The sequence below is a fragment of the Schistocerca americana genome, chromosome 1 (assembly GCF_021461395.2).
Source record: "Schistocerca americana isolate TAMUIC-IGC-003095 chromosome 1, iqSchAmer2.1, whole genome shotgun sequence".
NCBI classification, from domain to species: Eukaryota; Metazoa; Arthropoda; class Insecta; order Orthoptera; family Acrididae; genus Schistocerca; species Schistocerca americana.
The window spans coordinates 382,014,789-382,030,449 of NC_060119.1; the positions used below are offsets into that span (position 1 = coordinate 382,014,789).

The 15,661-nt window shown below is 41.6% G+C and overlaps 1 protein-coding gene across 1 annotated transcript in view; it reads left to right on the forward strand.

The window, feature by feature from the left end:
* The window catches only part of LOC124601260, a 235,693-nt gene that overhangs the window by 80,478 nt on the left and 139,554 nt on the right, over nt 1-15,661 (forward strand). The window lies entirely within an intron of this gene.

Sequence of the window (15,661 nt, forward strand, 5' to 3'; positions counted from 1 at the left end):
AGGACTCCCATAAGCTCCTTGTTTTTGAGAGAGAAGTGCTTCAGAAGATCTTCGGTCCGGTTCTGGATGCAGATACAGAGGAATGGAGGATCAGATACAACCAAGAGCTTGAGGAACTATACCAGCAGCCCAACATAGCAGGAACTGTCAAAGCCAAATGAATGCAGTGGGCCGGCCATGTGGCCCGGATGGAGGATCACAGATGGCCTCAGAAGCTCCTGGATTTCACACCTACAGGAAAGAGACCACCAGGGAGACCCAAGAAGCATTGGAGGGATGGACTCCATGAAGAGTTAAACCAAGTGTCAATAGATGTGAATGGATGGCGTATAGCAGCAATGGACAGAATACTGTGGAGGAGGAAACTTGTAGATGCGTGCGGTCTACTGGGTCTGATCATCTGATCATGTAGTAGTAGTAATAGTAGTAGTAGTAGTAGTTGCAGTAGTTGCAGTTGTAGTTGTAGTTAGTCTATATGATTCAGTTCTTCTGAAAACTCCACAAGCTATAAAACTAGTCTGTTCAAGCAAGAGATACAATAAGTGTAGAGAGTGTTCAGGTGTGTGACTGTAAATAGATTACACTCTTGATTGGAAAACCCATACCGTAAATTAACAAAGTACCTTCACTCCCTTACATTTGCTGTATGTATGGTTACAGCTATTGGTAATGTAAAAACGAAGAGAAATATTCAGGAGACCAATGAATTGCAAAACGACAGTCAGTCTGCTACACATAAGGCATCTATCAGTGTGTCCCATAGATGGTGGTCGGATTCCAATGAAATGGCTGAGAGGGTGAGATGACGTGATGTGTTTGGCAGATGTATACTTTTGCTTGGATGTCACAGTCCAGCAGTGGTTTAAGAAAAATGAAGAGGAGCTAAATTCTGAGGCAAATTACAGACAGAACTGTGGAAAATGTTTGATGATAACCAGCAGCAAGTGCAGATGGCGGAAGAACAATTGAAGAACAGGGCCCAGTGCAGGGGAAACATCACAGTTCGTATACAGAATTCCCACATTGTGAATTATAAAATGACAAAAGCCGTCAAAATGTGACTGTTGATGAAAGGAGTCACAGAAGAAATGTACAAGGCTCTTTAGGTAAGGAGATAACAGTGACAAAGGAATTTGTCAAGTGTTGCCAACAAATCAAGGAGACACAACAAAAAAACAGTCTGATGAAAGAGCTTTGAATGACTGTTGAATGTGATCCCTATAGCAGCTCTGAAAAAGCACCAAGAGCTCACCTGCGTCATATGGCATATACTAAGAGAAGAGATACAGCAGTATACAGCAGCTAGAAATTTCAGACCAAGTACACAAGAAATAGCAGCCCTTGCAGCTTATGGTGGCCAGAAATTTTGGACAGGGTACACCAGATATAGCAGTCTTGAATGTTGACACAGGCCAGGAGGTAATGGAGAATGTTGAAGAAGAGGCATATTGAGCTTTAGCGCTAATCTCAGCCACCAGACAAACATGCTAGGGAAAATGGACTTGACTGACTTGGACTTATGCCAGAGCTGTTGAAAGGCAACCTAGCATCCAACCAATGCAGGTACAACCCACTCCCACACCAAGCAGAATGCCCCACAGAAGAACAGACATATGGAGGACAGAGGAGAACACGCTAGTGTGTTTTCACTGTGGACATCCTGGACACACTGTACGCTACTGCAGTGAAAGAAGGCAAGTTTCAGACATCAATCATCACAGCAGCTCTCTTCATGCCAGTCAGTTGTAGACAATTATAGTCAAAGCCCATCACTGTACCCTGGATGAGATCAATTCCCAACATGCTGTAGCCATTCACCGCCACTCTACCAACTGCTTGCTTAGTCATCAACTTTAGGAAAATTGAGCTAGGCGACCATCTGTGGAGGTGAGGCTGCCATGGTTGAAAATACTACTTGGACGCCAGTCACCAAGAGGCCAGGAAATCTCACTGACATTGTCACTGACGGCCAACCTGTCCAAGCTCTAGCTGACTTAGGGGGCTTTCTCTTATATATTATGAGATGGTTAATGTCGCCAGCTATAGAAGACTACATTCTGTAATACAAAAGCAATAAACTGAAATGTAGCTAATGGGCTACATGTATTGCTAGACTAACTGTTCATGACTGAAAACAGCCCACTGAATTTGTTGTTTTAATAGAATGTTATTTATAAATTTATTCTTCGGTGAGATTTCATCCAGACTTCACAAGTAGTCATAGACTGTGTGGAAGATCAGAGCTCTAGATTGATGAAGCTTTTCCAACAAGCGCGCACAATAGTGGTTGTTCTGGACAGTTGTTTGACGTTGAAGACATTGTTATCTCACTGTTATCAAATACATGAGTTCAAGTCACTGATCGAGATGTTCATTTGAACTCTGAAGCTTCTGTTGATTGCAAATAGCTACTCAGGTTCACAAGCAAAAATGTAGTGACCTGTGATGGTTATAAGCATTACCAGTAGTCAAGGGGAACTATGGATCACTGTCACGAGCAGCTGCAAATCGTCCCTAAAAATATATGCATATGAACACCTGAACCAATCCAAGATGGACAGCTCAGTTCCTACAGCAAAGAATTGTGCTCCACTGCCACTGCACAATGGAGGAAGCTCCTATTAAACTGCCAATAGGATCTGGCCTGACTGATGAACACCTTTGGTGAGTGTAAGCTGTTATGTGACAGTTTTCGATTTCTATCAAATCTGGAGTGGAGAAAAGACAGACAAAGTGGCCTTCAGTAAAACACCGTATTAACACTAGGGATCTTCTGCAAATCAACCAGCGCTCACTTATAGGGTATCACTGACCGGACAATGCATAATTCAGGAGAAGATGCTGCAGGATGACATCACTGAACTTTCAGAGAGTCTTTGATCCCTGCCTGAGGTTCTTGCGAACAAGTAGGATAGCACATGGCATTTCTGTGTCAACTTCTGATGACTAAACAAAATCATGAAAGTCCATTGCTGTACATTGGTGACACTAGACTGTTTGCAAGGACCAAAATATTTCTCAACTATTGACATGCAGGCAGGCTACTGACAAAATGAAGTTGACCAGTTGACTGTAAAAAGACTGCCTTTGTAACTTCTGACTGCATCTATGGATTTAAAATTATGCCATTTTGACTGTGTAATGCTCCAGCTATCTTCAGACATATGGTGAACAACCTGCTTACACTTTAATCACGGGCCAGATTTGGCCTGCGATTGATTTCATTCTGGCCCATGGAAAAAATGTGACAGAGAGAGTCAGGCACTTGCATTGAACTCTGCCCAGGGTGCATTTTCGGATATTTATACTGGTGCTGGGCTCGCTACATGAGTACTGCTTTCGTATTTGCCGTACAGTCTGTAAAAACCGACATAAGATGAATGCCTATCATCTACAGCGGTAGAAATGTCACACAGAAGTTAATGGGCCTTCACACGTCCAATATTATTGTCAATACATCAATACAATAACTGTCTGAGGGTGAGTGTTGTCATATTGTTGATACTACTAGAACTATTGATAAACATATTGATGCTGACCAGAATATTCTCAGTATTACCAACATGTAGTGTGCATGTGAAGGTGAGTGTTATTGGTTTGACAATTTGTCATTCTGTTGTTCACTTTTTCCAGTTTGGCCTCTGTATAATACAGTAAATATATGCTAAGTTAAAGCAGTTGAGACTTTTAAACCTTTCAAAATGAACAAATAAATGATGGCTTCATTTATTTAGTGTTAAAGAAAGAGCCCATGTTTATGTGATCAGTCATCAAAATATTTTTGGACAAATATTTAAGAAATGCTTGCTAATAGTGTTTTTGGATATTAACAAACTAAATTTCAAACATTTGAATGACCTGCCTGTGGTTAAAAGTCACAAAGTTGCTCCTAATTGCTTATTGACTGGGATTGCCTGTCTCATTTCCATATTCTGTTTTTCTGTTTTCTCTTGTATGAATATTAGTAAATGATTCTTGCCCATTCTGAATGTATTAGAGCACTGTAACTGTTGAAACTGAAGATAATTTATAACACATTAGCTGCAACCATTTGCTTTTATAAGCATTTATTTTTCCATGGTGATGTCTCAGGATAAATGGCATTCCACCTTCAGTTTTTCACATTTATTTGCATGTCATGAACATTGTTTCTTTGTTAACAGCATAGCAGAAATCTGCAATGAAAGTTTTTAAGACAGCTACTGCAAAACATCATAAGTAAAAAGACAATGTGCACAACATGTAAATAAATATGAAATATCTGAAGTTGGGGTAAATATAAAATGGGCATACTCTAAAAAGCTTGTGTTTTGAGGCCTAATTTATTGGCATGGCATGTCTAAACAAGGGGTGCCATTCATACAGGTGCATTACCCCATAAACATTGATGTTACAGGTGCTATAGTTTCGTTTTTATGCACTAGGAGTGCTGCTGTCATGCGATGAAGCGGTTCGTAACCTTCAGTAAGTACATGAATCAGGCCTGCAGGTCACCAAACATTGCCTGTGCCTGCCTTAAATGGATGACTTGTCTTTGCTATCAGACAGTTAGGTTTTCATAGACATTTGAGGAACATCTACGCCGCCGAATGACTGTGTTGTGTTCAGGCTGCAAGCCTCTGCCTGAATCTGAAAAAGTGCCTCTTCATCACCCTGTGTGGTGCATGTAGTCAATCACATTGGAGTCTGTCCTGATCCAGAGAAAATAACAGCAGCCATGGATTTTCCTACTCCTCGATTCATCTGTGATGTGAGAAGCTTCCTTGGAATATGCTCTTCCCCTACAACAAATGCTACAGGAAGACACCAAATTTTCCTCGAATCAGGTGTAAGAAAGATCGTTCTTTGTCCTTCAGGAGATGGTAACATCTTCTCCAGTCCTAGCATTGAATGAGAAAAAAGGTGAGATAGAACTTCAAACCCAAGCCAGCAGTTTCAGGCAGGGGAAGTTCTAGTGCAGGATCGGGAAGGTGCTGAAGAAGTGGTAGTTGTGCTTCCAGAATGCCACCCAAGTCTGAGAAGAGCTACTGTACAACTGAGAAAGAGCCATCAAGATGATCCAGCCATATTTATTTGGCAAATCATTCACCATTGTGATAGATCACAGATCTCTATGCTGGCTGACTAGTATGAAGGATCCATCAGATCGACCGGCAAGACGGGCACTGTGGCTTAAGGAGTATGTCATCACAATGGTACACAAAAGTGCACTCCAACACGAGGATGCTGACAGCCTTTCAAGGAATCCTTTGGCGGAACACAGCAATGTGGATTAAATCTTAGTCACTGCTGCATTAAATGACATTGCAGCAGGATGGGGGGAAGCTCCAGCACTGCTGAAAACCATAGAAGCCTTCAAGAAGGGGGGGGGGGGGGGCGGTTGATGAAATGTGAATTCCAGAACTTAAATAAATGGAGCACTATATAAGAAGAACTATGATCTGATTGGGCGGAAATGATTGCTTGTCATCCTAGCTCATACCAACTATCCTGAAGTATTTACATGATGTATTGATATCTGCTCAGCTGGGATTTGTGAAGACTCTAGGCAGAATCAGACATAATGTGTCACTGGCCAAGTCTTTACTGATCTATTAGAAACTGTGAGCCACCACAAGGAATGCCAAAGATGGAAGTGTGTGTCGCAGTTACCATTGAGGGATCTGGTACCAATTCCCGCCTGCAACAGTTCCCTTTTATTGAATTGGAATCACCCTTCTGGGTAGGATCATGAAACCAATAAATGGTAATTAATGGATAATAGTTTGTGCTAATTATCTTGCCTGCTACACTCTCACCAAAGCTGTGTCAATTGCTGAAGCTCTGGAAATTATAAAGTTGCTCCTAGAAGGAGCACCCCATGTGATGATCTCTGATTGTGGAAAAGTTTTCCAGTAAAGACCAAAGTCAGAGGTAATTTCACATTGCAACATCATCCACAGGAGGATAACTACCTACCATCCACAGGTGAATAGCCTCACAGAATTCTTTAATAAAACTTTGACAGATATGCTCTCCACATTAATTGATATCAAACAGAAAGATCGGGATACAAGGCTGCCCATGACATTCTCTTACAAAAGTGTAGTGAGGTACTACAGGCTTCACACAATTCTCTGCACTCCACAGTCACAAAGCCAAAACAACAATGGATACACTGTTCTCATTTTAACCAAAAGATACACAAGATGACTACATGAAACACGTCAACACCAGGACTGAAGAAACAAGGCAGCTCACTCTCATGTGGGTGGTAAACACCCAGGAGAAAGACTGAGAATGCTATAATGTAAAGTGTTTGCCAGTGAGATACAGTCCAGGAGACTTCGAATGGATTTTTATGCCTGTGCAGAAAGTGGGACTACTGGAAAAGTTTCTGAAGCATATTTTGGGTGGTATTGTACCCTTTGCTGTATTTTGGGCTGTATTGTATCATCCTTCAGCCATTGTTGGGCATCACATATGGAGTTGAGGATTATTACCCTTCATCAAGAAGACAAAAGCTCGGAGACATTGTCCATGTCCTCCATATGAAGCAGACAGATGATTCCTTCTTTTTGGGCTGTATGTTGGTATTAGTAATAAACGTGCTTTCCATACAGTGTTTAACTTCGTTGACAACCCTGCCTGTGTATCTAGGCTGGATTGTGGTGTAGATATGACGATATAATACCAGGACCATGTTCACAGGCAATGTGTTAGATGCCTTGTGGCTAATGTAATGAAGGCTAAGATAGAGTTAAAGAGCTATTTGTTGGATGATTCCTACGCTGTTGAAGATTATCTTCAAAGAAACTCTTGAATTTAATTTATTTTATTCTAATGTAAGTAATATTAAGACAAATTAGTTGTCAGTTGCCCAGCCTTTTCAGATGACCTCAAACTATTAGCATCTGGTGTAGAAGAAGCTATTTACAAACTCTCTTCCTTGAACCTAAGTAATTAGTTAGGCATAATCTTCTGGAACAAATGAGATTTTAATAAAATGAGAAAATTAAAATCAAGTGTAGTAATGTCCTGCAAATATGTGAATGTAAAGTATCGTGAAAACTGTTTGCTATTTGAGAAGAAAAATTATTCAAGAGGAAGAATTATTTCTTGATTTATATAAGTCTTGGCTCTATATTTCCACTGATGTAATAATCAAAACAGAGCTGCCTCTGTTAAATATTTGCTTAAGAAAGGACACTGAATCTGTAGTGTGTGATAAGCTGTAAATAATTTCTTCATCAGAAGAAGAGATCAGGAATATGAAATTTGTGATGTTTTAAAGAGAGAATAAATTAAAAGTTCCAAAAGTCCAATTCAGCATCCATTATTCCATTTGTGTATCTATGATGCTTATAGTAATTTTTGTAGTTTTAGCAACCTGTAAGTAGGCAGTTGTCTAGTTTTGATATTGATTGCTAGCTCTGTGTCTCATTCAAACCAAGGCTGTAAGTAATCATCTTTCTTCTGTACAGTATTTACTTGAATCTAAGCCGCACTCAAATCTAAGCCACACCTGAAAAATGAGACTCGAAATCAAGGAAAAAAATTTTTTTTGAATCTAAGCCGCACCTGAAATTTGAGAATTGAAATTCAAGGGGAGAGAAAAGTTTTAGGCCACACCTCTAAAGCTAAAGAAAATTGGCCCATTGTAATATGAGAAACAATTTAGCTCGAATGAATGACGATAAAGCTACAGTTGTTTGGTTCGAGTCGTAAGCTTAGCAGTTAAGCTTTACCAGGTAGCCATTGCTACGCGTCAGGTGCTCCATCCATATTTATTCGGGTACCCTTCCTTTTTCAGGTGCTTCATCTGGTTTGAATTGATTGCTTATTTTTCTTTGATCTGATAAGTGCCGTTCTCTTTCTTATAGGTGTTTACGTCACTCTAAGCTGAAAGTGCATTACTGTACTGTGTCATGCATTGTTTGTCGCATTCTGATAATGAGTGTCTACGGCCTGTCGTCGCTCATGGCATGGCTTGCTTTTGTGCACGCTACCGCTGCTTACAATTAAAAAGAGAGAGAGAGAGAGAGAGGAATTGTCTCATTAGCGAGACAATGGCAAGAGACTGCTATTTGTTGTTACTTACACTGCTGCTTTCTTTGATAATGATCAACAAGAACCAAATAATAGACTGCGTATGGTAGATGATGTTCTGAACGAGAGTTTAGCGAAAAATTTTCTCCGTTTGAAAATCTTTGCAGATGCCTCTTTAGTACATTACATTCTGCACAGAAATTAGAGTCATCTTAGATTTAAAAATCTAGTCCAATGCCGTGATTCATTTCTGACTGTATCACTATCAGGCATAAGAATAATACAAATATAAACATGACATAATTCCGCGTTTGCTGTTGTCTCACTCTAGTTTCGTAGTTTATTAGGCAGACAGGATTTAAACGAGATAGCAGCAAACACGAAAGAATACATGGCAAAATGTTTATATTCGTATTATTCTTATGGCGAAGAGAATACTGCATGTGATTCACACTTCATAAAAGTTGCTATTAGCAACCATCTCTTCTCACAGGTAGGAAAAAATTCAGAACGTAGAGTTGGCCATATTGACAAACACCCCAAACAGTCTTGCCAGTCGGATTTTCGTAGTACATTGAAATGCTGCTACATTCGAAGATGAACAATACGGCATTTGTATTTACTTCATTGGATAATGTATGAAAATGCAGTGGTCGAAACTCGGGGCAGAGAAAAAAAGCTCGTCTTCCACCTTTTTTTTAATTTATTTACTGACGCAGAGATTTTGGCGCCAGTTTTTATCTTTGTACCTGCAAAGCATGCCTGTGTAGCGCTTCATATATTCGACGGCAGAAGTTTGTTGTGGCGGCACCTACCAACATTTTTCAGAACTTCCGCTTACTTTGCACTTGATTCTAAGCCGCAGGCGGTTTTTTGGATTACAAAAGCCGGAAAAAAAGTGCGGCTTAGATTCGAGTAAATGCGGTAATTCGTAAATACTAAAGGAAGACATTAGAGATGGAAAGAAGGGAAATAGTGAAAGTGAGAGAATACATCCATAATCCTTTTGCTTTGTGTATTTGGTTCTTATCTTGATCTTTTTCGTTGCTTATGTGCACTCAGATTTAAATTTTTACACACACAAGAAAATAATCAATTATTGGTAATATGCTGTATTGATAGAAAATCTGCTCATCAGGTTTAGGGATAGTGGTACAATTCAGAAAAGTCACCCAGAACTCCGGATCAGGGGAGACTTACAGGATGGTATGAGAAGGAAAGACTGATTGTTGGGGAATGCACTGTACAAGATTTGAAAACCTGAGAGCTTAAAGGTGGAATACAGGGTATTGTGCAAGGCAGAGATTACTGCTAAAACATCATGTTCAAGTTAATAAGAATAAAAACTAAGAGCATTGTATGTAACAGAGGTGGGAGGGGGATGGCAAAAAATAGAAAAATAGACAAGTCAAAAAAGGAACAATGTAGAAAACTAAATTGGAGTGAAGAAAGGAGTAGTTAATGTGAAGAAATGCTGAAGCGTAAAGAATTAACATGAATTAAGGCCAGGTGGGTGGCGAGAACCAAGGACATGTTGTAGTGCTAGTCCCCACCTGTGGAGTTCTGAGAAACTGGTGTCCGTGGGAAGAATCCAGATGCTATGTGTGGTAAAACATGCTCTGAAACAGGATATTGTGTGTTACCTGTATATACCCTCTGCCTATGCCCATTCATCATAACTGATTACTGGGTGATAGTCATCCCAATGTAAAAGGTCAAACAGTGTTTACATAATAGCTGGTATGTGACATGCGTCGTTTCACATTTGGCTCTCCCTTTGATAGTATATGTTTTGCCAGTTACAGGGCAGGTGGTAGGAGGGTGCATAGGGCAAGTCTTGCATTGGGTATGGCCACAGGTGTATGAGCCATAGGGTAGGGAGATGGGTGCACTAGGAGCATAAGGTCTGGAGATGGGTGCAGAAGGAGCATAGGGTCTGACAAGGATATTGCGAAGATTGGGAGGATGATGAAAAACTATTCTAGGTATGGTGAGCAAAATCTCAGACAGGACGGAACTCAGTTCAGGACAGATTTTAGGAAGTCATGGCTGTGTTGAAGAAGCTGGTTAATACATTCAAGAGCAGCATGATACTGGGTGACAAGAGGTGTGTTCGTTCCAAAGTTGTTTTTTTGAAGGGTTAGCTGTACCAGGATTGGATGTGATGGCACAGGAAATCTACTTTTGAACTGGGCTGTTGGGATATTATGTCCAGTGAAGGCTGAAGTGGGAGTGGTGATGTATTGCTGTAAAGAGTCTGCATCCGAACAAATATGTTTGCCTCAATGCCAAGGCTGTATGGGAGGGAACGTTTGACATGGTAAGGATGTAAGTTCTGTTGTTTGTTGGTTTGATGTGGACGGAAGTGTGTAGCTGGCCTTCGGTGAGGATGTGATCAACATTGAAACATTGAAAGTGCCTATTTCTGGATGTAATCCTACTCTACACCAGCTTCTTGTACAGTTTCAAATACAACAATCTCTTGCACTTACCTGACTAATCTGTGACGTATATGCCTCATCTGCCAGTTTCCACTCTACCAGATTTCTCTCTTCCTGCAGTTAACTGCTCCTCGTGTGTCCTTCGTTGGTATCATCCGAGAAGGGAACTTCAGACTGCAACAACATGCCAGACTTCACCTAAAAAAACTATCCCACCTTCTCCTAAACTGCCTTAGCAGTGGTATTTCCCTTCCTGTCCCTCTGGAGCTCCCCAAACAGCCATACCGTCAACCCCACTCCTCTCCTACAAACCAAGGTTGGCCAACCTTCTTAATAACCCACAGCTTCCCAGACCAGTCACAACAGTAAAGTGTTCTCAACCTCTCGTCCAAAGCAGCCCTGGTGAAGGACCCACTTTCATTCACACATAATGTCAAATGGAAATACTACTTTGCAACCCAATCCCAAAACCTTTACAACAGCAAACCTGACATTGAACCCTGCCTTGAACAGTTCCGGCCATGATCCCAACTTGATTCACCAACAATACCTCAGAATCATCCCTTACAAGCCTTCCAAGAATTCCTGACATCCAGCATCGCTTCACAACCTTTGCTCAGGTCCCTACAACATGACCCTAACTGGTCCTCTGCAGAACTCCAGGCTCTTCGTTCCTTAAAATGATCATTGTCCTCCCAGCAGACAAAGGATCTACCATTATGGTACTTGACTGACAGGAGTATGTTATTGAAGGTCTACACCAGCTTTCTGACAGCTCTACATACAGCATCTGCCATCAAGATCCCATCCCAGTGATTCAAAATGACCTACAGTCCTTCGTAAAAACCTCAGTCCCCTCACAAGGACTTACAGCTGAACCCGTAGTACTTCTTGCTTCACCCAAACCACTCACCCCTACCTTTTACCTTCCTCCTAAAATCCACAAACTCAATCATCCTGGATGCTGGATGTCCTACAGTTGAAAGCACCCACCAAACGTGTATCTGTGTTAGTTGATCAACACCTGCAACCCATAATACAAAGACTTCCCTCCTATATTAAAGATACCAACCATTTCCTAGATCATCTGACATCCGTGCCCTTCCCACTCCTACCACACACCTCGCTTGTCACCATTGATGCCATCTCCCTCTATACCAATGTTCCCCACATACATGGTCTGTCTGCTGCTGAACATTTTCTTGTTCATTTTCCACCTAATTCCAAACTCATGACATCCTTCTTACTCACCTAAATCAACTTCATATTTACCATATTTACTTTGACTTTGAGAGGCAGACATACAAACAGATCAGCAGTATGACCATGGGAATCGGGATGGCTCCTTCCTATGCCAACCTTTTCATGAGTCACTTGGAGGGGGTTTTCCTGGGATCCATAAGCCTTCAGCCCCTGGTTTGGTTTAGATACATTGATTACATCTTTGCCATATGGACTGGTGGTGAGTCCGACTTGTTAAAATTGTTGGAATCTCTAAATAACTTCTCCCAATTAAATTTTGCAAGGTCCTGTTCCAAATCCCAAGTCACTTTCCTTGAGATTGATCTCATCCTCACTGAAGGCCAGGTACACACTTCAGTCCACATCAGACCTACTAACAAACAACAATACTTATATTTTGACAGTTGCCATTCTTTCCATGTCAAATGTTCCCTCCCATACAGCCTTGGCATTCGAGGCAAACATATTTGCTCGAATGCAGCCTCTTTAGAGCAGTACACCGCCACTCTCACTTCAGCCTTCACTGGACTGATTATCCCAGCAGTGTGGTTCAAAAGCAGATTTCCCGGGCCATCACATCTAATCCTGGTACTGCTGATCCCTCCAAAAAACAACTTTGGAGCACACCATTTGTCACCCAGTATTATGCTGGCCTTGACTGTATTAATCAGCTTCTTCGACACGGCCATGACTTCCTAAAATCGTACCCTAAAATGAGATCCATCCTGTCTGAGATTTTGGCCACCACACCTAGACTAGCTTTTCATCGTCCTTCCAATCTCTGCAATATCCTTGTCAGACCCTACGCTCCTTCTGCACCCATCTCCCTACCCTATGGCTCCTACCCCTTGTGACAACCCCCACTGGAGACTTGCCCTATGCACCCTCCTACCTCCACTGGTTCCAGCCCTGTAACTGACAAAACATATACTATCAAAGGGAGAGTCACCTGTGAAATGACACATCGTATACCAGCTGTTATCTAAACACTTTCAGCCTTTTACATTGGCATGACTATCACCCAGTAATCAGTCAGGATGAATGGGCATAAGCAGAAGGTATATACAGGCAACACATAATATCCTGTTGCAGAGCAAGCTGTACAGCGTGATAGTCATGATTTTGGTGCGTGTTTCACCACACACGCCATCTGGAGTCTTCTTCCAGACAACAGTTTCTCAGAACTCCACAGGTGGGGGACTAACACTACAACATGTCCTTGGTTCTCACCACCCACCTGGCCTTAATTTACTTTAATTCCTTCCGTCTCAGCATTTCTTCACAGTAACGACTCCTTTCTTCACTCTATTTTACTTTTATGCATATTTCATTTTATGACTAGCCTATTTTTCTGTTTTTTGCTGTGCCCCTCCAACCTCTGTTACAATGCATTTAGCTTTTTGCTTTTATTAACTCATGCACAATGTTTTAGTAGTAATCTATGTCTTGCATATTAGCCTATCTTCCACCTTTTAGCTCTCATATTTTCAAATCTTGTCCAGTGTGGTCCCCAACAATCAGTCTTTCCTTCTTATCCTTTTTGGAAAGTCTCCCCTGTCCCAGGGTTCTGGGCAACTTTTCTGAACTGTACCCCTTTCCCTAAACCTCTCAAGTCATTTTCCTTCACCCCTCTTTCTTCCCCTTCAACTCTTCTGCCAGAAGAAGGAGCCACTGGCTCTGAAACCTTGTAAAATTTAAAACTTTGTGTGTGTGTGTGTGTTTCCCTGCTGCTGTGTGATGTAGACTTGAAGTCCTAAAGTCATTCAAGGACTTGAGTTTTTCAGTGACTGCCACGTAACTAGAAGACTTTAATGTTATTACTTTAAGTTAAGTTGAAGTGTGCTGAAAGTTTATAATTTTATTCGCTGTAAGTTTTGTGGTTTTCTTCCATTGCACTTTCGTTGTATCGTTTTAAGCGAATGATGAAAACTACCACAAAAAATTCGGGATATAAAACACTCTTAATTTCTGTTATATGTGTGCCATATACACTGAGACGACAAAAGTTATGGGATACCTCATAATATTGTGCCGGACCTCTTTTTGCCCAGTGAAGTGCAGCAACACAACTTGGCATGGCCTCAAGTCATTGGAAGCCCCCTGCAGAAATTTTGAGCCACACTGCCTCTGTAGCTGTCCATAATTGTGAAAGTGTTGCCGATGCAGAATTTTGTGTATGAACTGACCTCTCAATTATGTCCCTTAAATGTTTGATGGGTGGCTAAATCATTTGATGGAATTGTTCAGAATATTCTTCAAGCCAATCGCAAGAAGTTGCAGCCCACTGACATGGTACATTGTCACCCATAAAAATTGCATTGTTGTCTGGGAGCACAAAGTCCATGAATAGCTCCAAATTGTATCCAAGTACCTGAACATAACCATTTCCAGTCAGTGATCGGTTTAATGGGACCAGAGGACCCAGTCCATTCCATATAAACATAGCCCATATAATTATAGAGCCACGCACCTTGCACAGTGCCTTATTGACAACTTGGGTCCGTGGAGTTGCGTGGTCTGCACTATACTTGAACCCTACCATCAGCTTTTACCAGCTGAAATTGGAACTCATCCTACCAGGCCACAGTTTTCCAGTCATCTAGGGTCCAAAAATGTGCTCATGAGCCCAGGAGAGGCACTGCAGGTAGTGTTGTGTTGTTAGCAGAGGCACTTCCATCAGTTATCTCCTGCCATATCTTATCAACACCAAATTTTGCCACACCGTCCTAACAGAGACATACGTCATACATTCCACAGACATCACCACTCTCGGGCATTAACTGATGGCTGCCAGCCTCTGCATTGTCTGTGTGAGAGGTGATGATGAAATTTGAAATTCTCGAACTCATGACATGGTGAATCTTAGAATATTGAATTCCCTAATGATTTCCAAAATGGAATGTCCCAAATGTGTAGCTCTAACTACCATTCTGCATTCAAAGCCTGTTAATTCCCAAATGCACCCATAATCATGTTGAAATCTTTTCACATGTATCACCTGAGTACAAATGACAGCTCCACCATCTCACTGCTCTTTTATAGCTTGTGTATGTGCATATTGCTAAACCCATAACTTTTGTTGCGTCGGTGTAATGTAACATTAACCAATTGTAGGCATCCAGAAACCAGATTCTTTAATCTCATGACATCAGTAAATATTTTTAAAATGTTTCTTGAACTTATTTCCTTCTCATTTATGAGACTAGTTTCCTCCTCAAGTTGGTCATGGTACACTACTGGCCATTAAAATTGCTACACCACGAAGATGACGTGCAACAGACGCAAAATTTAACCAACAGGAAGAACATGCTGTGATATACAAATGATTAGCTTTTCAGAGCATTCACACAAGGTTGGCGCCGGTGGCGACACCTACAACGTGCTGACATGAGGAAAGTTTCCAACCGATTTCTCATACACAAACAGCAGTTGACCGGCGTTGCCTGGTGAAACGTTGTTGTGATGCCTCGTGTAAGGAGCCTATCGCGATTGCGGTTTATCGTATCGCGACATTGCTGCTCGCGTTGTTTGAGATCCAATGACTGTTAGCAGAACGGCCTCGTATCACTAGCAGTTGAGATGACAGGCATCTTATCCGCATGGCTGTAACGGATCGTGCAGCCACGCCTCGATCCCTGAGTCAACAGATGGGGACGTTTGCAAGACAACAACCATCTGCATGAACAGTTCGATGATGTTTGCAGCAGCATGGACTATCAGCTCGGAGACCATGGCTGTGGTTACCCTTGATGCTGCATCACAGACAGGAGCGCCTGTGATGGTGTACTCAATGACGAACCTGGGTGCACGAATGGTAAAACGTCATTTTTTCGGATGAGTCCAGGTTCTGTTTACAGCATCATGATGGTCGCATCCGTGTTTGGCGACATCGCGGTGAACGCACATTGGAAGCATGTATTCGTCATCGCCATACTGACGTATCACCCGGT